This window comes from Aphelocoma coerulescens, unplaced genomic scaffold (assembly GCF_041296385.1).
Source record: "Aphelocoma coerulescens isolate FSJ_1873_10779 unplaced genomic scaffold, UR_Acoe_1.0 HiC_scaffold_46, whole genome shotgun sequence".
NCBI classification, from domain to species: Eukaryota; Metazoa; Chordata; class Aves; order Passeriformes; family Corvidae; genus Aphelocoma; species Aphelocoma coerulescens.
Genome location: NW_027183804.1, coordinates 3158341 through 3181000, shown reverse-complemented (window position 1 = coordinate 3181000; position 22660 = coordinate 3158341).

Genomic DNA, 22660 nt, shown 5'->3' with positions numbered 1-22660 from the left:
AGTTTCAGAGCTCTTTCTTCTCCAGCCACATGGGCGGGGCACTGCCAAAGAACTGAGCAATCCCGGCACAAGCAGGGCCCTCCTGGCACAGGGCAACACAAAATAACCAGTGCTGAACAGGATTAGGGCACATGTGAGCAGGGAGCAGGGAGACCCCGTGCCCAGGCCATGCCTCTACCCCAGGGTCCCCTCTCCCATGACCTCATGGCAGGGGGGAGGAACCCCAACACTTCTGGAGGTGTAGTCTCCCTCCTCCTCCTTGGAGCTGGCTCATGGGCCCACATTCAGGGCCCCCACCTCGGTAGAAAATTCTCCCGGTGTGGTCTGATGTTGAAACAGTCAAGAAGACAAGAAGTGAAAGAAACCCCCGAAGTCCCAGGAGAACAAAGTTCAACTCTCCATCTCCCTGCAGAGAAAAGGAGCTGAAAACTGGCTCAAAAGCAAGAAGGTTGCTTCCTCCACCCTTGCTGCAAGCAGGATGCAGAGGAGTGTGTATGTGTGTCCTTGAACAAACGCTCTGAGAAGTTTGTCCGGTTTTTTTTTTCCTCTCCCTCCTCTCAAGCTCAGTTGAAAGGCACAGAAATGCACAAAGTTAACTTCGGGGCATAGAGCAGCCATAGGGGATACACATCCTAAAGTCACCCCAAGACACAGGCACAGAGAATTCAGTGGAAAGACTCCGAGAATTCTGCTCCCAGAGATCATTCCTGCTCACACTGACCCTTGTAGAAAGGGGCCATCGTTCCAGGCAGCCTGTACTGAGCATGTGGCTCCTGAGCGGGCTTTGTTGTTTAGGAAACCTGCTCAGGCTTTTCCATTCTTTCCTTGCAAACAGGAAAACTTCTCCTGGGCCTGTGTGCAGGCAGAGCCCTGAGGAGAGCAGGTGGCACATGGTGCGCTGGGCTGGGACAGCCAGCTGCAGAGCTCAAGGGAAGAAGCCCAAAGAGTCACAATGGCTCCTTGCCTTCACATGCAACACCTGGGTCACAATGGTCTCCTTGATTCCATGAGGCCCCACTGTGTCACAATGGCTCCTTGGTTCCATGCGGTTCCGCAGTGTCACCATGGTCTCCTTTGGTCCGCATTGTCATCATGGACAATTGGTTCCATGAGGCCCCGCAGTGTCACAATGGTCCCTTGGTTCCACAGCTTTTATGTTGTAACAATGGACTCCTTGCTTCTATGAGCTCGCCTGCTTTTTGCAGAGGTGTCTTTGGTTCCAACAAGGCCCCGCTGTGTCTCAGTGCACCCTGGCTTCCATGCGCATCTGGAGTATCACAAAGGCTCCTTGGTTGCACCAGGTCCTGCTGTGTCACAATGGATCCTGTGCTCCATGAGGCCCTCCAAAGTCATCATGGAGGCTTGCTTCCATGAGGTTCCATGATGTGCCAGTGCTCATCTTGGTTCCAGGAGTTTCCTTAGTGTCACAATGCTCTCCATGCTTCCATGATTCCCCACAATGTCCCAATGCTCTCCATGCTTCCATTAGGCCCTGCTTTGCCACAATGGTGCCCTTGTTTCCATGAGGCCCCGCTGTGTCACAATGGACTATGGTTCCGTGATGCTCCGTGGTGTCACCATGGTCTTCTTGAATCCGCAGTGTAACCATGGACCATTGGTTCCATGCGGCCTGGCCGTGTCACAATGGGCTCCTTGATTCCATGATTCCCCACGGTGTCACAATGGAGCCTTGTTTCTAGGAGGTTCTGTACTGTCACAATTGTCTCCTTGATGCCATCAGCCCCTGCAGTGTCACAAAGGCTCCTTGGTTCCATGAGGAACACAAAAGCTTTGCAGAAACATTGAGCCACAGCTGCTGAACACAGCTGGCAACATCTGCTTGCATCAAAAGAGGGCTTCAAGCTGACAATGGCACCAGCAGCTTCCATCTGCAACAGAGCCCCAGGGAAAGGACAGGCTGTGCCGGTCTGGACAAATCTGGAGGAAAATATCCTCTGGTAGAAGGCAGGTTACACCCAGCCCTCCCCCACCAGGTTCGGGAAAAAAGAATTTTCCTGGGAAGAAAGTGAAAGAGATAGAAACTATTTATTTAACAAACACACAGCAAAAAGATAACAATGCTAAATATTGAAACCTCTCGCTGTGGAGAGAAAGCTGGGATAATTGGAGAGTCCTTCCGTGTTTCAGTGGGCTCTCCTGAAACATCCCTAGACAGCCAGGCCCATGGAAAGAAATAGGGAGCGATTCTTGAGAGAAGTTTCAGAGCTCTTTCTTCTCCAGCCACATGGGCGGGGCACTGCCAAAGAACTGAGCAATCACGGGACAAGCAGGGCCCTCCTGGCACAGGGCAACACAAAATAACCAGTGCTGAACAGGATTAGGGCACATGTGAGCAGGGAGCAGGGAGACCCTGTGCCCAGGCCATGCCTCTACCCCAGGGTCCCCTCTCCCATGACCTCATGGCAGGGGGGAGGAACCCCAACACTTCTGGAGGTGTAGTCTCCCTCCTCCTCCTTGGAGCTGGCTCATGGGCCCACATTCAGGGCCCCCACCTCGGTAGAAAATTCTCCCGGTGTGGTCTGATGTTGAAACAGTCAAGAAGACAAGAAGTGAAAGAAACCCCCAAAGTCCCAGGAGAACAAAGTTCAACTCTCCATCTCCCTGCAGAGAAAAGGAGCTGAAAACTGGCTCAAAAGCAAGAAGGTTGCTTCCTCCACCCTTGCTGCAAGCAGGATGCAGAGGAGTGTGTATGTGTGTCCTTGAACAAACGCTCTGAGAAGTTTGTCCGGTTTTTTTTTCCTCTCCCTCCTCTCAAGCTCAGTTGAAAGGCACAGAAATGCACAAAGTTAACTTCGGGGCATAGAGCAGCCATAGGGGATACACATCCTAAAGTCACCCCAAGACAAAGGCACAGAGAATTCAGTGGAAAGACTCCGAGAATTCTGCTCCCAGAGATCATTCCTGCTCACACTGACCCTTGTAGAAAGGGGACATCGTTCCAGGCAGCCTGTACTGAGCATGTGGCTCCTGAGCGGGGTTTGTTGTTTAGGAAACCTGCTCAGGCTTTTCCATTCTTTCCTTGCAAACAGGAAAACTTCTCCTGGGCCTGTGTGCAGGCAGAGCCCTGAGGAGAGCAGGTGGCACATGGTGCGCTGGGCTGGGACAGCCAGCTGCAGAGCTCAAGGGAAGAAGCCCAAAGTGGCACAATGGCTCCTTGCCTTCACATGCAACACCTGGGTCACAATGGTCTCCTTGATTCCATGAGGCCCCACTGTGTCACAATGGCTCCTTGGTTCCATGCGGTTCCGCAGTGTCACCATGGTCTCCTTTGATCCGCATTGTCATCATGGACAATTGGTTCCATGAGGCCCCGCAGTGTCACAATGGTCCCTTGGTTCCACAGCTTTTATGTTGTAACAATGGACTCCTTGCTTCTATGAGCTCGCCTGCTTTTTGCAGAGGTGTCTTTGGTTCCAACAAGGCCCCGCTGTGTCTCAGTGCACCCTGGCTTCCATGCGCATCTGGAGTATCACAAAGGCTCCTTGGTTGCACCAGGTCCTGCTGTGTCACAATGGATCCTGTGCTCCATGAGGCCCTCCAAAGTCATCATGGAGGCTTGCTTCCATGAGGTTCCATGATGTGCCAGTGCTCATCTTGGTTCCAGGAGTTTCCTTAGTGTCACAATGCTCTCCATGCTTCCATGATTCCCCACAATGTCCCAATGCTCTCCATGCTTCCATTAGGCCCTGCTTTGCCACAATGGTGCCCTGGTTTCCATGAGGCCCCGCTGTGTCACAATGGACCTATGGTTCCATGATGCTCCGTGGTGTCACCATGGTCTTCTTGAATCCGCAGTGTAACCATGGACCATTGGTTCCATGCGGCCTGGCCGTGTCACAATGGGCTCCTTGATTCCATGATTCCCCACGGTGTCACAATGGAGCCTTGTTTCTAGGAGGTTCTGTACTGTCACAATTGTCTCCTTGATGCCATCAGCCCCTGCAGTGTCACAAAGGCTCCTTGGTTCCATGAGGAACACAAAAGCTTTGCAGAAACATTGAGCCACAGCTGCTGAACACAGCTGGCAACATCTGCTTGCATCAAAAGAGGGCTTCAAGCTGACAATGGCACCAGCAGCTTCCATCTGCAACAGAGACCCAGGGAAAGGACAGGCTGTGCCGGTCTGGACAAATGTGGAGGAAAATATCCTCTGGTAGAAGGCAGGTTACACCCAGCCCTCCCCCACCCGGCTCGGGAAAAAAGAATTTTCCTTGGAAGAAAGTGAAAGAGATAGAAACTATTTATTTAACAAACACACAGCAAAAAGATAACAATGCTAAATATTCAAACCTCTCGCTGTGGAGAGAAAGCTGGGATAATTGGAGAGTCCTTCCGTGTTTCAGTGGGCTCTCCTGAAACATCCCTAGACAGCCAGGCCCATGGAAAGAAATAGGGAGCGATTCTTGAGAGAAGTTTCAGAGCTCTTTCTTCTCCAGCCACATGGGCGGGGCACTGCCAAAGAACTGAGCAATCACGGGACAAGCAGGGCCCTCCTGGCACAGGGCAACGCAAAATAACCAGTGCTGAACAGGATTAGGGCACATGTGAGCAGGGAGCAGGGAGACCCTGTGCCCAGGCCATGCCTCTACCCCAGGGTCCCCTCTCCCATGACCTCATGGCAGGGGGGAGGAACCCCAACACTTCTGGAGGTGTAGTCTCCCTCCTCCTCCTTGGAGCTGGCTCATGGGCCCACATTCAGGGCCCCCACCTCGGTAGAAAATTCTCCCGGTGTGGTCTGATGTTGAAACAGTCAAGAAGACAAGAAGTGAAAGAAACCCCCAAAGTCCCAGGAGAACAAAGTTCAACTCTCCATCTCCCTGCAGAGAAAAGGAGCTGAAAACTGGCTCAAAAGCAAGAAGGTTGCTTCCTCCACCCTTGCTGCAAGCAGGATGCAGAGGAGTGTGTATGTGTGTCCTTGAACAAACGCTCTGAGAAGTTTGTCCGGTTTTTTTTTCCTCTCCCTCCTCTCAAGCTCAGTTGAAAGGCACAGAAATGCACAAAGTTAACTTCGGGGCATAGAGCAGCCATAGGGGATACACATCCTAAAGTCACCCCAAGACACAGGCACAGAGAATTCAGTGGAAAGACTCCGAGAATTCTGCTCCCAGAGATCATTCCTGCTCACACTGACCCTTGTAGAAAGGGGACATCGTTCCAGGCAGCCTATACTGAGCATGTGGCTCCTGAGCGGGGTTTGTTGTTTAGGAAACCTGCTCAGGCTTTTCCATTCTTTCCTTGCAAACAGGAAAACTTCTCCTGGGCCTGTGTGCAGGCAGAGCCCTGAGGAGAGCAGGTGGCACATGGTGCGCTGGGCTGGGACAGCCAGCTGCAGAGCTCAAGGGAAGAAGCCCAAAGTGGCACAATGGCTCCTTGCCTTCACATGCAACACCTGGGTCACAATGGTCTCCTTGATTCCATGAGGCCCCACTGTGTCACAATGGCTCCTTGGTTCCATGCGGTTCCGCAGTGTCACCATGGTCTCCTTTGATGCGCATTGTCATCATGGACAATTGGTTCCATGAGGCCCCGCAGTGTCACAATGGTCCCTTGGTTCCACAGGTTTTATGTTGTAACAATGGACTCCTTGCTTCTATGAGCTCGCCTGCTTTTTGCAGAGGTGTCTTTGGTTCCAACAAGGCCCCGCTGTGTCTCAGTGCACCCTGGCTTCCATGCGCATCTGGAGTATCACAAAGGCTCCTTGGTTGCACCAGGTCCTGCTGTGTCACAATGGATCCTGTGCTCCATGAGGCCCTCCAAAGTCATCATGGAGGCTTGCTTCCATGAGGTTCCATGATGTGCCAGTGGTCATCTTGGTTCCAGGAGTTTCCTTAGTGTCACAATGCTCTCCATGCTTCCATGATTCCCCACAATGTCCCAATGCTCTCCATGCTTCCATTAGGCCCTGCTTTGCCACAATGGTGCCCTTGTTTCCATGAGGCCCCGCTGTGTCACAATGGACCTATGGTTCCATGATGCTCCGTGGTGTCACCATGGTCTTCTTGAATCCGCAGTGTAACCATGGACCATTGGTTCCATGCGGCCTGGCCGTGTCACAATGGGCTCCTTGATTCCATGATTCCCCACGGTGTCACAATGGAGCCTTGTTTCTAGGAGGTTCTGTACTGTCACAATTGTCTCCTTGATGCCATCAGCCCCTGCAGTGTCACAAAGGCTCCTTGGTTCCATGAGGAACACAAAAGCTTTGCAGAAACATTGAGCCACAGCTGCTGAACACAGCTGGCAACATCTGCTTGCATCAAAAGAGGGCTTCAAGCTGACAATGGCACCAGCAGCTTCCATCTGCAACAGAGCCCCAGGGAAAGGACAGGCTGTGCCGGTCTGGACAAATGTGGAGGAAAATATCCTCTGGTAGAAGGCAGGTTACACCCAGCCCTCCCCCACCAGGTTCGGGAAAAAAGAATTTTCCTTGGAAGAAAGTGAAAGAGATAGAAACTATTTATTTAACAAACACACAGCAAAAAGATAACAATGCTAAATATTGAAACCTCTCGCTGTGGAGAGAAAGCTGGGATAATTGGAGAGTCCTTCTGTGTTTCAGTGGGCTCTCCTGAAACATCCCTAGACAGCCAGGCCCATGGAAAGAAATAGGGAGCGATTCTTGAGAGAAGTTTCAGAGCTCTTTCTTCTCCAGCCACATGGGCGGGGCACTGCCAAAGAACTGAGCAATCCCGGCACAAGCAGGGCCCTCCTGGCACAGGGCAACACAAAATAACCAGTGCTGAACAGGATTAGGGCACATGTGAGCAGGGAGCAGGGAGACCCTGTGCCCAGGCCATGCCTCTACGCCAGGGTCCCCTCTCCCATGACCTCATGGCAGGGGGGAGGAACCCCAACACTTCTGGAGGTGTAGTCTCCCTCCTCCTCCTTGGAGCTGGCTCATGGGCCCACATTCAGGGCCCCCACCTCGGTAGAAAATTCTCCCGGTGTGGTCTGATGTTGAAACAGTCAAGAAGACAAGAAGTGAAAGAAACCCCCGAAGTCCCAGGAGAACAAAGTTCAACTCTCCATCTCCCTGCAGAGAAAAGGAGCTGAAAACTGGCTCAAAAGCAAGAAGGTTGCTTCCTCCACCCTTGCTGCAAGCAGGATGCAGAGGAGTGTGTATGTGTGTCCTTGAACAAACGCTCTGAGAAGTTTGTCCGGTTTTTTTTTCCTCTCCCTCCTCTCAAGCTCAGTTGAAAGGCACAGAAATGCACAAAGTTAACTTCGGGGCATAGAGCAGCCATAGGGGATACACATCCTAAAGTCACCCCAAGACACAGGCACAGAGAATTCAGTGGAAAGACTCCGAGAATTCTGCTCCCAGAGATCATTCCTGCTCACACTGACCCTTGTAGAAAGGGGCCATCGTTCCAGGCAGCCTGTACTGAGCATGTGGCTCCTGAGCGGGGTTTGTTGTTTAGGAAACCTGCTCAGGCTTTTCCATTCTTTCCTTGCAAACAGGAAAACTTCTCCTGGGCCTGTGTGCAGGCAGAGCCCTGAGGAGAGCAGGTGGCACATGGTGCGCTGGGCTGGGACAGCCAGCTGCAGAGCTCAAGGGAAGAAGCCCAAAGTGGCACAATGGCTCCTTGCCTTCACATGCAACACCTGGGTCACAATGGTCTCCTTGATTCCATGAGGCCCCACTGTGTCACAATGGCTCCTTGGTTCCATGCGGTTCCGCAGTGTCACCATGGTCTCCTTTGATGCGCATTGTCATCATGGACAATTGGTTCCATGAGGCCCCGCAGTGTCACAATGGTCCCTTGGTTCCACAGCTTTTATGTTGTAACAATGGACTCCTTGCTTCTATGAGCTCGCCTGCTTTTTGCAGAGGTGTCTTTGGTTCCAACAAGGCCCCGCTGTGTCTCAGTGCACCCTGGCTTCCATGCGCATCTGGAGTATCACAAAGGCTCCTTGGTTGCACCAGGTCCTGCTGTGTCACAATGGATCCTGTGCTCCATGAGGCCCTCCAAAGTCATCATGGAGGCTTGCTTCCATGAGGTTCCATGATGTGCCAGTGCTCATCTTGGTTCCAGGAGTTTCCTTAGTGTCACAATGCTCTCCATGCTTCCATGATTCCCCACAATGTCCCAATGCTCTCCATGCTTCCATTAGGCCCTGCTTTGCCACAATGGTGCCCTCGTTTCCATGAGGCCCCGCTGTGTCACAATGGACTATGGTTCCGTGATGCTCCGTGGTGTCACCATGGTCTTCTTGAATCCGCAGTGTAACCATGGACCATTGGTTCCATGCGGCCTGGCCGTGTCACAATGGGCTCCTTGATTCCATGATTCCCCACGGTGTCACAATGGAGCCTTGTTTCTAGGAGGTTCTGTACTGTCACAATTGTCTCCTTGATGCCATCAGCCCCTGCAGTGTCACAAAGGCTCCTTGGTTCCATGAGGAACACAAAAGCTTTGCAGAAACATTGAGCCACAGCTGCTGAACACAGCTGGCAACATCTGCTGCATCAAAAGAGGGCTTCAAGCTGACAATGGCACCAGCAGCTTCCATCTGCAACAGACACCCAGGGAAAGGACAGGCTGTGCCGGTCTGGACAAATGTGGAGGAAAATATCCTCTGGTAGAAGGCAGGTTACACCCAGCCCTCCCCCACCCGGCTCGGGAAAAAAGAATTTTCCTCGGAAGAAAGTGAAAGAGATAGAAACTATTTATTTAACAAACACACAGCAAAAAGATAACAATGCTAAATATTGAAACCTCTCGCTGTGGAGAGAAAGCTGGGATAATTGGAGAGTCCTTCCGTGTTTCAATGGGCTCTCCTGAAACATCCCTAGACAGCCAGGCCCATGGAAAGAAATAGGGAGCGATTCTTGAGAGAAGTTTCAGAGCTCTTTCTTCTCCAGCCACATGGGCGGGGCACTGCCAAAGAACTGAGCAATCACGGGACAAGCAGGGCCCTCCTGGCACAGGGCAACGCAAAATAACCAGTGCTGAACAGGATTAGGGCACATGTGAGCAGGGAGCAGGGAGACCCCGTGCCCAGGCCATGCCTCTACCCCAGGGTCCCCTCTCCCATGACCTCATGGCAGGGGGGAGGAACCCCAACACTTCTGGAGGTGTAGTCTCCCTCCTCCTCCTTGGAGCTGGCTCATGGGCCCACATTCAGGGCCCCCACCTCGGGCGAAAATTCTCCCGGTGTGGTCTGATGTTGAAACAGTCAAGAAGAGAAGAAGTGAAAGAAACCCCCAAAGTCCCAGGAGAACAAAGTTCAACTCTCCATCTCCCTGCAGAGAAAAGGAGCTGAAAACTGGCTCAAAAGCAAGAAGGTTGCTTCCTGCGCTCTTGCTGCAAGCAGGATGCAGAGGAGTGTGTATGTGTGTCCTTGAACAAACGCTCTGAGAAGTTTGTCCGGTTTTTTTTTCCTCTCCCTCCTCTCAAGCTCAGTTGAAAGGCACAGAAATGCACAAAGTTAACTTCGGGGCATAGAGCAGCCATAGGGGATACACATCCTAAAGTCACCCCAAGACACAGGCACAGAGAATTCAGTGGAAAGACTCCGAGAATTCTGCTCCCAGAGATCATTCCTGCTCACACTGACCTTTGTAGAAAGGGGCCATCGTTCCAGGCAGCCTGTACTGAGCATGTGGCTCCTGAGCAGGGTTTCTTGTTTAAGAAACCTGCTCAGGCTTTTCCATTCTTTCCTTGCAAACAGGAAAACTTCTCCTGGGCCTGTGTGCAGGCAGAGGCCTGAGGAGAGCAGGTGGCACATGGTGCGCTGGGCTGGGACAGCCAGCTGCAGAGCTCAAGGGAAGAAGCCCAAAGAGTCACAATGGCTCCTTGCCTTCACATGCAACACCTGGGTCACAATGATCTCCTTGATTCCATGAGGCCCCGCAGTGTCACAATGGCTCCTTGGTTCCATGCGGTTCCGCAGTGTCACCATGGTCTCCTTTGATCCGCATTGTCATCATGGACAATTGGTTCCATGAGGCCCCGCAGTGTCACAATGGTCCCTTGGTTCCACAGGTTTTATGTTGTAACAATGGACTCCTTGCTTCTATGAGCTCGCCTGCTTTTTGCAGAGGTGTCTTTGGTTCCAACAAGGCCCCGCTGTGTCTCAGTGCACCCTGGCTTCCATGCGCATCTGGAGTATCACAAAGGCTCCTTGGTTGCACCAGGTCCTGCTGTGTCACAATGGATCCTGTGCTCCATGAGGCCCTCCAAAGTCATCATGGAGGCTTGCTTCCATGAGGTTCCATGATGTGCCAGTGGTCATCTTGGTTCCAGGAGTTTCCTTAGTGTCACAATGCTCTCCATGCTTCCATGATTCCCCACAATGTCCCAATGCTCTCCATGCTTCCATTAGGCCCTGCTTTGCCACCATGGTGCCCTGGTTTCCATGAGGCCCCGCTGTGTCACAATGGACCTATGGTTCCATGATGCTCCGTGGTGTCACCATGGCCTTCTTGAATCCGCAGTGTAACCATGGACCATTGGTTCCATGCGGCCTGGCCGTGTCACAATGGGCTCCTTGATTCCATGATTCCCCACGGTGTCACAATGGAGCCTTGTTTCTAGGAGGTTCTGTACTGTCACAATTGTCTCCTTGATGCCATCAGCCCCTGCAGTGTCACAAAGGCTCCTTGGTTCCATGAGGAACACAAAAGCTTTGCAGAAACATTGAGCCACAGCTGCTGAACACAGCTGGCAACATCTGCTGCATCAAAAGAGGGCTTCAAGCTGACAATGGCACCAGCAGCTTCCATCTGCAACAGACACCCAGGGAAAGGACAGGCTGTGCCGGTCTGGACAAATGTGGAGGAAAATATCCTCTGGTAGAAGGCAGGTTACACCCAGCCCTCCCCCACCCGGCTCGGGAAAAAAGAATTTTCCTCGGAAGAAAGTGAAAGAGATAGAAACTATTTATTTAACAAACACACAGCAAAAAGATAACAATGCTAAATATTGAAACCTCTCGCTGTGGAGAGAAAGCTGGGATAATTGGAGAGTCCTTCCGTGTTTCAATGGGCTCTCCTGAAACATCCCTAGACAGCCAGGCCCATGGAAAGAAATAGGGAGCGATTCTTGAGAGAAGTTTCAGAGCTCTTTCTTCTCCAGCCACATGGGCGGGGCACTGCCAAAGAACTGAGCAATCACGGGACAAGCAGGGCCCTCCTGGCACAGGGCAACGCAAAATAACCAGTGCTGAACAGGATTAGGGCACATGTGAGCAGGGAGCAGGGAGACCCTGTGCCCAGGCCATGCCTCTACCCCAGGGTCCCCTCTCCCATGACCTCATGGCAGGGGGGAGGAACCCCAACACTTCTGGAGGTGTAGTCTCCCTCCTCCTCCTTGGAGCTGGCTCATGGGCCCACATTCAGGGCCCCCACCTCGGTAGAAAATTCTCCCGGTGTGGTCTGATGTTGAAACAGTCAAGAAGACAAGAAGTGAAAGAAACCCCCGAAGTCCCAGGAGAACAAAGTTCAACTCTCCATCTCCCTGCAGAGAAAAGGAGCTGAAAACTGGCTCAAAAGCAAGAAGGTTGCTTCCTCCACCCTTGCTGCAAGCAGGATGCAGAGGAGTGTGTATGTGTGTCCTTGAACAAACGCTCTGAGAAGTTTGTCCGGTTTTTTTTTCCTCTCCCTCCTCTCAAGCTCAGTTGAAAGGCACAGAAATGCACAAAGTTAACTTCGGGGCATAGAGCAGCCATAGGGGATACACATCCTAAAGTCACCCCAAGACACAGGCACAGAGAATTCAGTGGAAAGACTCCGAGAATTCTGCTCCCAGAGATCATTCCTGCTCACACTGACCCTTGTAGAAAGGGGCCATCGTTCCAGGCAGCCTGTACTGAGCATGTGGCTCCTGAGCAGGGTTTCTTGTTTAGGAAACCTGCTCAGGCTTTTCCATTCTTTCCTTGCAAACAGGAAAACTTCTCCTGGGCCTGTGTGCAGGCAGAGGCCTGAGGAGAGCAGGTGGCACATGGTGCGCTGGGCTGGGACAGCCAGCTGCAGAGCTCAAGGGAAGAAGCCCAAAGAGTCACAATGGCTCCTTGCCTTCACATGCAACACCTGGGTCACAATGGTCTCCTTGATTCCATGAGGCCCCGCAGTGTCACAATGGCTCCTTGGTTCCATGCGGTTCCGCAGTGTCACCATGGTCTCCTTTGATCCGCATTGTCATCATGGACAATTGGTTCCATGAGGCCCCGCAGTGTCACAATGGTCCCTTGGTTCCACAGGTTTTATGTTGTAACAATGGACTCCTTGCTTCTATGAGCTCGCCTGCTTTTTGCAGAGGTGTCTTTGGTTCCAACAAGGCCCCGCTGTGTCTCAGTGCACCCTGGCTTCCATGCGCATCTGGAGTATCACAAAGGCTCCTTGGTTGCACCAGGTCCTGCTGTGTCACAATGGATCCTGTGCTCCATGAGGCCCTCCAAAGTCATCATGGAGGCTTGCTTCCATGAGGTTCCATGATGTGCCAGTGGTCATCTTGGTTCCAGGAGTTTCCTTAGTGTCACAATGCTCTCCATGATTCCATGATTCCCCACAATGTCCCAATGCTCTCCATGCTTCCATTAGGCCCTGCTTTGCCACAATGGTGCCCTGGTTTCCATGAGGCCCCGCTGTGTCACAATGGACCTATGGTTCCATGATGCTCCGTGGTGTCACCATGGCCTTCTTGAATCCGCAGTGTAACCATGGACCATTGGTTCCATGCGGCCTGGCCGTGTCACAATGGGCTCCTTGATTCCATGATTCCCCACGGTGTCACAATGGAGCCATGTTTCTAGGAGGTTCTGTACTGTCACAATTGTCTCCTTGATGCCATCAGCCCCTGCAGTGTCACAAAGGCTCCTTGGTTCCATGAGGAACACAAAAGCTTTGCAGAAACATTGAGCCACAGCTGCTGAACACAGCTGGCAACATTTGCTTGAATCAAAAGAGGGCTTCAAGCTGACAATGGCACCAGCAGCTTCCATCTGCAACAGAGACGCAGGGAAAGGAAGGCTGTGCCCGGCTGGACAAATGTGGAGGAAAATATCCTCTGGTAGAAGGCAGGTTACACCCAGCCCTCCCCCACCAGGTTCGGGAAAAAAGAATTTTCCTGGGAAGAAAGTGAAAGAGATAGAAACTATTTATTTAACAAACACACAGGAAAAGGATAACAATGCTAAATATTCAAACCTCTCGCTGTGGAGAGAAAGCTGGGATAATTGGAGAGTCCTTCCGTGTTTCAGTGGGCTCTCCTGAAACATCCCTAGACAGCCAGGCCCGTGGAAAGAAATAGGGAGCGATTCTTGAGAGAAGTTTCAGAGCTCTTTCTTCTCCAGCCACATGGGCGGGGCACTGCCAAAGAACTGAGCAATCACGGCACAAGCAGGGCCCTCCTGGCACAGGGCAACACAAAATAACCAGTGCGGAACAGGATTAGGGCACATGTGAGCAGGGAGTAGGGAGACCCCGTGCCCAGGCCATGCCTCTACCCCAGGGTCCCCTCTCCCATGACCTCATGGCAGGGGGGAGGAACCCCAACACTTCTGGAGGTGTAGTCTCCCTCCTCCTCCTTGGAGCTGGCTCATGGGCCCACATTCAGGGCCCCCACCTCGGGCGAAAATTCTCCCGGTGTGGTCTGATGTTGAAACAGTCAAGAAGAGAAGAAGGGAAAAACCCCCCCAAAGTCCCAGGAGAACAAAGTTCAACTCTCCATCTCCCTGCAGAGAAAAGGAGCTGAAAACTGGCTCAAAAGCAAGAAGGTTGCTTCCTGCGCTCTTGCTGCAAGCAGGATGCAGAGGAGTGTGTATGTGTGTCCTTGAACAAACGCTCTGAGAAGTTTGTCCGGATTTTTTTCCTCTCCCCCCTCTCAGGCTCAGTTGAAAGGCACAGAAATGCACCAAGTTAACTTCTGGGCATAGAGCAGCAATAGGGGATACACATCCTAAACTCACCCCAAGACACAGGCACAGAGAATTCAGTGGAAAGACTCCGAGAATTCTGCTCCCAGAGATCATTCCTGCTCACACTGACCCTTATAGAAAGGGGCCATCGTTCCAGGCAGACTGTACTGAGCATGTGGCTCCTGAGCGGGGTTTGTTGTTTAGGAAACCTGCTCAGGCTTTTCCATTCTTTCCTTGCAAACAGGAAAACTTCTCCTGGGCCTGTGTGCAGGCAGAGCCCTGAGGAGAGCAGGTGGCACATGGTGCGCTGGGCTGGGACAGCCAGCTGCAGAGCTCAAGGGAAGAAGCCCAAAGAGTCACAATGGCTCCTTGCCTTCACATGCAACACCTGGGTCACAATGGTCTCCTTGATTCCATGAGGCCCCACTGTGTCACAATGGCTCCTTGGTTCCATGCGGTTCCGCAGTGTCACCATGGTCTCCTTTGATCCGCATTGTCATCATGGACAATTGGTTCCATGAGGCCCCACAGTGTCACAATGGTCCCTTGGTTCCATAGGTTTTATGTTGTAACAATGGACTCCTTGCTTCTATGAGCTCGCCTGCTTTTTGCAGAGGTGTCTTTGGTTCCAACAAGGCCCCGCTGTGTCTCAGTGCACCCTGGCTTCCATGCGCATCTGGAGTATCACAAAGGCTCCTTGGTTGCACCAGGTCCTGCTGTGTCACAATGGATCCTGTGCTCCATGAGGCCCTCCAAAGTCATCATGGAGGCTTGCTTCCATGAGGTTCCATGATGTGCCAGTGGTCATCTTGGTTCCAGGAGCTTCCTTAGTGTCACAATGCTCTCCATGCTTCCATGATTCCCCACAATGTCCCAATGCTCTCCATGCTTCCATTAGGCCCTGCTTTGCCACAATGGTGCCCTGGTTTCCATGAGGCCCCGCTGTGTCACAATGGACTATGGTTCCATGATGCTCCGTGGTGTCACCGTGCTCTTCTTGAATCCGCAGTGTAACCATGGACCATTGGTTCCATGCGGCCTGGCCGTGTCACAATGGGCTCCTTGAGTCCATGATTCCCCACGGTGTCACAATGGAGCCTTGTTTCTAGGAGGTTCTGTACTGTCACAATTGTCTCCTTGATGCCATCAGCCCCTGCAGTGTCACAAAGGCTCCTTGGTTCCATGAGGAACACAAAAGCTTTGCAGAAACATTGAGCCACAGCTGCTGAACACAGCTGGCAACATCTGCTTGCATCAAAAGAGGGCTTCAAGCTGACAATGGCACCAGCAGCTTCCATCTGCAACAGAGACCCAGGGAAAGGACAGGCTGTGCCCGGCTGGACAAATGTGGAGGAAAATATCCTCTGGTAGAAGGCAGGTTACACCCAGCCCTCCCCCACCCGGCTCGGGAAAAAAGAATTTTCCTTGGAAGAAAGTGAAAGAGATAGAAACTATTTATTTAACAAACACACAGGTAAAAGATAACAATGCTAAATATTGAAACCTCTCGCTGTGGAGAGAAAGCTGGGATAATTGGAGAGTCCTTCCGTGTTTCAATGGGCTCTCCTGAAACATCCCTAGACAGCCAGGCCCGTGGAAAGAAATAGGGAGCGATTCTTGAGAGAAGTTTCAGAGCTCTTTCTTCTCCAGCCACATGGGCGGGGCACTGCCAAAGAACTGAGCAATCACGGGACAAGCAGGGCCCTCCTGGCACAGGGCAACGCAAAATAACCAGTGCTGAACAGGATTAGGGCACATGTGAGCAGGGAGCAGGGAGACCCTGTGCCCAGGCCATGCCTCTACCCCAGGGTCCCCTCTCCCATGACCTCATGGCAGGGGGGAGGAACCCCAACACTTCTGGAGGTGTAGTCTCCCTCCTCCTCCTTGGAGCTGGCTCATGGGCCCACATTCAGGGCCCCCACCTCGGTAGAAAATTCTCCCGGTGTGGTCTGATGTTGAAACAGTCAAGAAGACAAGAAGTGAAAGAAACCCCCGAAGTCCCAGGAGAACAAAGTTCAACTCTCCATCTCCCTGCAGAGAAAAGGAGCTGAAAACTGGCTCAAAAGCAAGAAGGTTGCTTCCTCCACCCTTGCTGCAAGCAGGATGCAGAGGAGTGTGTATGTGTGTCCTTGAACAAACGCTCTGAGAAGTTTGTCCGTTTTTTTTTTCCTCTCCCTCCTCTCAAGCTCAGTTGAAAGGCACAGAAATGCACAAAGTTAACTTCGGGGCATAGAGCAGCGATAGGGGATACACATCCTAAAGTCACCCCAAGACACAGGCACAGAGAATTCAGTGGAAAGACTCCGAGAATTCTGCTCCCAGAGATCATTCCTGCTCACACTGACCCTTGTAGAAAGGGGCCATCATTCCAGGCAGACTGTACTGAGCATGTGGCTCCTGAGCGGGGTTTGTTGTTTAGGAAACCTGCTCAGGCTTTTCCATTCTTTCCTTGCAAACAGGAAAACTTCTCCTGGGCCTGTGTGCAGGCAGAGCCCTGAGGAGAGCAGGTGGCACATGGTGCGCTGGGCTGGGACAGCCAGCTGCAGAGCTCAAGGGAAGAAGCCCAAAGAGTCACAATGGCTCCTTGCCTTCACATGCAACACCTGGGTCACAATGGTCTCCTTGATTCCATGAGGCCCCGCAGTGTCACAATGGCTCCTTGGTTCCATGCGGTTCCGCAGTGTCACCATGGTCTCCTTTGATCCGCATTGTCATCATGGACAATTGGTTCCATGAGGCCCCGCAGTGTCACAATGGTCCCTTGGTTCCACAGGTTTTATGTTGTAACAATGGACTCCTTGCTTCTATGAGCTCGCCTGTTTTTTGCAGAGGTGTCTTTGGTTCCAACAAGGCCCCGCTGTGTCTCAGTGCACCCTGGCTTCCATGCGCATCTGGAGTATCACAAAGGCTCCTTGGTTCCACCAGGTCCTGCTGTGTCACAATGGATCCTGTGCTCCATGAGGCCCTCCAAAGTCATCATGGAGGCTTGCTTCCATGAGGTTCCATGATGTGCCAGTGGTCATCTTGGTTCCAGGAGTTTCCTTAGTGTCACAATGCTCTCCATGCTTCCATGATTCCCCACAATGTCCCAATGCTCTCCATGCTTCCATTAGGCCCTGCTTTGCCACAATGGTGCCCTGGTTTCCATGAGGCCCCGCTGTGTCACAATGGACCTATGGTTCCATGATGCTCCGTGGTGTCACCATGGCCTTCTTGAATCCGCAGTGTAACCATGGACCATTGGTTCCATGCGGCCTGGCCGTGTCACAATGGGCTCCTTGATTCCATGATTCCCCACGGTGTCACAATGGAGCCTTGTTTCTAGGAGGTTCTGTACTGTCACAATTGTCTCCTTGATGCCATCAGCCCCTGCAGTGTCACAAAGGCTCCTTGGTTCCATGAGGAACACAAAAGCTTTGCAGAAACATTGAGCCACAGCTGCTGAACACAGCTGGCAACATCTGCTTGCATCAAAAGAGGGCTTCAAGGTGACAATGGCACCAGCAGCTTCCATCTGCAACAGAGACGCAGGGAAAGGAAGGCTGTGCCGGTCTGGACAAATGTGGAGGAAAATATCCTCTGGTAGAAGGCAGGTTACACCCAGCCCTCCCCCACCAGGTTCGGGAAAAAAGAATTTTCCTGGGAAGAAAGTGAAAGAGATAGAAACTATTTATTTAACAAACACACAGGAAAAGGATAACAATGCTAAATATTCAAACCTCTCGCTGTGGAGAGAAAGCTGGGATAATTGGAGAGTCCTTCCGTGTTTCAGTGGGCTCTCCTGAAACATCCCTAGACAGCGAGGCCCGTGGAAAGAAATAGGGAGCGATTCTTGAGAGAAGTTTCAGAGCTCTTTCTTCTCCAGCCACATGGGCGGGGCACTGCCAAAGAACTGAGCAATCCCGGCACAAGCAGGGCCCTCCTGGCACAGGGCAACACAAAATAACCAGTGCGGAACAGGATTAGGGCACATGTGAGCAGGGAGTAGGGAGACCCCGTGCCCAGGCCATGCCTCTACCCCAGAATCCCCTCTCCCATGACCTCATGGCAGGGGGGAGGAACCCCAACACTTCTGGAGGTGTAGTCTCCCTCCTCCTCCTTGGAGCTGGCTCATGGGCCCACATTCAGGGCCCCCACCTCGGGCGAAAATTCTCCCGGTGTGGTCTGATGTTGAAACAGTCAAGAAGACAAGAAGTGAAAGAAACCCCCGAAGTCCCAGGAGAACAAAGTTCAACTCTCCATCTCCCTGCAGAGAAAAGGAGCTGAAAACTGGCTCAAAAGCAAGAAGGTTGCTTCCTCCACCCTTGCTGCAAGCAGGATGCAGAGGAGTGTGTATGTGTGTCCTTGAACAAACGCTCTGAGAAGTTTGTCCGGTTTTTTTTTTAGTCTCCCTCCTCTCAAGCTCAGTTGAAAGGCACAGAAATGCACAAAGTTAACTTCGGGGCATAGAGCAGCGATAGGGGATACACATCCTAAAGTCACCCCAAGACACAGGCACAGAGAATTCAGTGGAAAGACTCCGAGAATTCTGCTCCCAGAGATCATTCCTGCTCACACTGACCCTTATAGAAAGGGGCCATCGTTCCAGGCAGCCTGTACTGAGCATGTGGCTCCTGAGCGGGCTTTGTTGTTTAGGAAACCTGCTCAGGCTTTTCCATTCTTTCCTTGCAAACAGGAAAACTTCTCCTGGGCCTGTGTGCAGGCAGAGCCCTGAGGAGAGCAGGTGGCACATGGTGCGCTGGGCTGGGACAGCCAGCTGCAGAGCTCAAGGGAAGAAGCCCAAAGAGTCACAATGGCTCCTTGCCTTCACATGCAACACCTGGGTCACAATGGTCTCCTTGATTCCATGAGGCCCCGCAGTGTCACAATGGCTCCTTGGTTCCATGCGGTTCCGCAGTGTCACCATGGTCTCCTTTGATCCGCATTGTCATCATGGACAATTGGTTCCATGAGGCCCCGCAGTGTCACAATGGTCCCTTGGTTCCACAGGTTTTATGTTGTAACAATGGACTCCTTGCTTCTATGAGCTCGCCTGTTTTTTGCAGAGGTGTCTTTGGTTCCAACAAGGCCCCGCTGTGTCTCAGTGCACCCTGGCTTCCATGCGCATCTGGAGTATCACAAAGGCTCCTTGGTTCCACCAGGTCCTGCTGTGTCACAATGGATCCTGTGCTCCATGAGGCCCTCCAAAGTCATCATGGAGGCTTGCTTCCATGAGGTTCCATGATGTGCCAGTGGTCATCTTGGTTCCAGGAGTTTCCTTAGTGTCACAATGCTCTCCATGCTTCCATGATTCCCCACAATGTCCCAATGCTCTCCATGCTTCCATTAGGCCCTGCTTTGCCACAATGGTGCCCTGGTTTCCATGAGGCCCCGCTGTGTCACAATGGACCTATGGTTCCATGATGCTCCGTGGTGTCACCATGGCCTTCTTGAATCCGCAGTGTAACCATGGACCATTGGTTCCATGCGGCCTGGCCGTGTCACAATGGGCTCCTTGATTCCATGATTCCCCACGGTGTCACAATGGAGCCTTGTTTCTAGGAGGTTCTGTACTGTCACAATTGTCTCCTTGATGCCATCAGCCCCTGCAGTGTCACAAAGGCTCCTTGGTTCCATGAGGAACACAAAAGCTTTGCAGAAACATTGAGCCACAGCTGCTGAACACAGCTGGCAACATCTGCTTGCATCAAAAGAGGGCTTCAAGGTGACAATGGCACCAGCAGCTTCCATCTGCAACAGAGACGCAGGGAAAGGAAGGCTGTGCCGGTCTGGACAAATGTGGAGGAAAATATCCTCTGGTAGAAGGCAGGTTACACCCAGCCCTCCCCCACCAGGTTCGGGAAAAAAGAATTTTCCTGGGAAGAAAGTGAAAGAGATAGAAACTATTTATTTAACAAACACACAGGAAAAGGATAACAATGCTAAATATTCAAACCTCTCGCTGTGGAGAGAAAGCTGGGATAATTGGAGAGTCCTTCCGTGTTTCAGTGGGCTCTCCTGAAACATCCCTAGACAGCGAGGCCCGTGGAAAGAAATAGGGAGCGATTCTTGAGAGAAGTTTCAGAGCTCTTTCTTCTCCAGCCACATGGGCGGGGCACTGCCAAAGAACTGAGCAATCCCGGCACAAGCAGGGCCCTCCTGGCACAGGGCAACACAAAATAACCAGTGCGGAACAGGATTAGGGCACATGTGAGCAGGGAGTAGGGAGACCCCGTGCCCAGGCCATGCCTCTACCCCAGAATCCCCTCTCCCATGACCTCATGGCAGGGGGGAGGAACCCCAACACTTCTGGAGGTGTAGTCTCCCTCCTCCTCCTTGGAGCTGGCTCATGGGCCCACATTCAGGGCCCCCACCTCGGGCGAAAATTCTCCCGGTGTGGTCTGATGTTGAAACAGTCAAGAAGACAAGAAGTGAAAGAAACCCCCGAAGTCCCAGGAGAACAAAGTTCAACTCTCCATCTCCCTGCAGAGAAAAGGAGCTGAAAACTGGCTCAAAAGCAAGAAGGTTGCTTCCTCCACCCTTGCTGCAAGCAGGATGCAGAGGAGTGTGTATGTGTGTCCTTGAACAAACGCTCTGAGAAGTTTGTCCGGTTTTTTTTTTAGTCTCCCTCCTCTCAAGCTCAGTTGAAAGGCACAGAAATGCACAAAGTTAACTTCGGGGCATAGAGCAGCGATAGGGGATACACATCCTAAAGTCACCCCAAGACACAGGCACAGAGAATTCAGTGGAAAGACTCCGAGAATTCTGCTCCCAGAGATCATTCCTGCTCACACTGACCCTTATAGAAAGGGGCCATCGTTCCAGGCAGCCTGTACTGAGCATGTGGCTCCTGAGCGGGCTTTGTTGTTTAGGAAACCTGCTCAGGCTTTTCCATTCTTTCCTTGCAAACAGGAAAACTTCTCCTGGGCCTGTGTGCAGGCAGAGCCCTGAGGAGAGCAGGTGGCACATGGTGCGCTGGGCTGGGACAGCCAGCTGCAGAGCTCAAGGGAAGAAGCCCAAAGAGTCACAATGGCTCCTTGCCTTCACATGCAACACCTGGGTCACAATGGTCTCCTTGATTCCATGAGGCCCCGCAGTGTCACAATGGCTCCTTGGTTCCATGCGGTTCCGCAGTGTCACCATGGTCTCCTTTGATCCGCATTGTCATCATGGACAATTGGTTCCATGAGGCCCCGCAGTGTCACAATGGTCCCTTGGTTCCACAGGTTTTATGTTGTAACAATGGACTCCTTGCTTCTATGAGCTCGCCTGTTTTTTGCAGAGGTGTCTTTGGTTCCAACAAGGCCCCGCTGTGTCTCAGTGCACCCTGGCTTCCATGCGCATCTGGAGTATCACAAAGGCTCCTTGGTTGCACCAGGTCCTGCTGTGTCACAATGGATCCTGTGCTCCATGAGGCCCTCCAAAGTCATCATGGAGGCTTGCTTCCATGAGGTTCCATGATGTGCCAGTGGTCATCTTGGTTCCAGGAGTTTCCTTAGTGTCACAATGCTCTCCATGCTTCCATGATTCCCCACAATGTCCCAATGCTCTCCATGCTTCCATTAGGCCCTGCTTTGCCACAATGGTGCCCTGGTTTCCATGAGGCCCCGCTGTGTCACAATGGACCTATGGTTCCATGATGCTCCGTGGTGTCACCATGGCCTTCTTGAATCCGCAGTGTAACCATGGACCATTGGTTCCATGCGGCCTGGCCGTGTCACAATGGGCTCCTTGATTCCATGATTCCCCACGGTGTCACAATGGAGCCTTGTTTCTAGGAGGTTCTGTACTGTCACAATTGTCTCCTTGATGCCATCAGCCCCTGCAGTGTCACAAAGGCTCCTTGGTTCCATGAGGAACACAAAAGCTTTGCAGAAACATTGAGCCACAGCTGCTGAACACAGCTGGCAACATCTGCTTGCATCAAAAGAGGGCTTCAAGGTGACAATGGCACCAGCAGCTTCCATCTGCAACAGAGACGCAGGGAAAGGAAGGCTGTGCCGGTCTGGACAAATGTGGAGGAAAATATCCTCTGGTAGAAGGCAGGTTACACCCAGCCCTCCCCCACCAGGTTCGGGAAAAAAGAATTTTCCTGGGAAGAAAGTGAAAGAGATAGAAACTATTTATTTAACAAACACACAGGAAAAGGATAACAATGCTAAATATTCAAACCTCTCGCTGTGGAGAGAAAGCTGGGATAATTGGAGAGTCCTTCCGTGTTTCAGTGGGCTCTCCTGAAACATCCCTAGACAGCGAGGCCCGTGGAAAGAAATAGGGAGCGATTCTTGAGAGAAGTTTCAGAGCTCTTTCTTCTCCAGCCACATGGGCGGGGCACTGCCAAAGAACTGAGCAATCCCGGCACAAGCAGGGCCCTCCTGGCACAGGGCAACACAAAATAACCAGTGCGGAACAGGATTAGGGCACATGTGAGCAGGGAGTAGGGAGACCCCGTGCCCAGGCCATGCCTCTACCCCAGAATCCCCTCTCCCATGACCTCATGGCAGGGGGGAGGAACCCCAACACTTCTGGAGGTGTAGTCTCCCTCCTCCTCCTCCTTGGAGCTGGCTCATGGGCCCACATTCAGGGCCCCCACCTCGGGCGAAAATTCTCCCGGTGTGGTCTGATGTTGAAACAGTCAAGAAGAGAACAAGGGAAAAACCCCCCCAAAGTCCCAGGAAAACAAAGTTCAACTCTCCATCTCCCTGCAGAGAAAAGGAGCTGAAAACTGGCTCAAAAGCAAGAAGGTTGCTTCCTCCACCCTTGCTGCAAGCAGGATGCAGAGGAGTGTGTATGTGTGTCC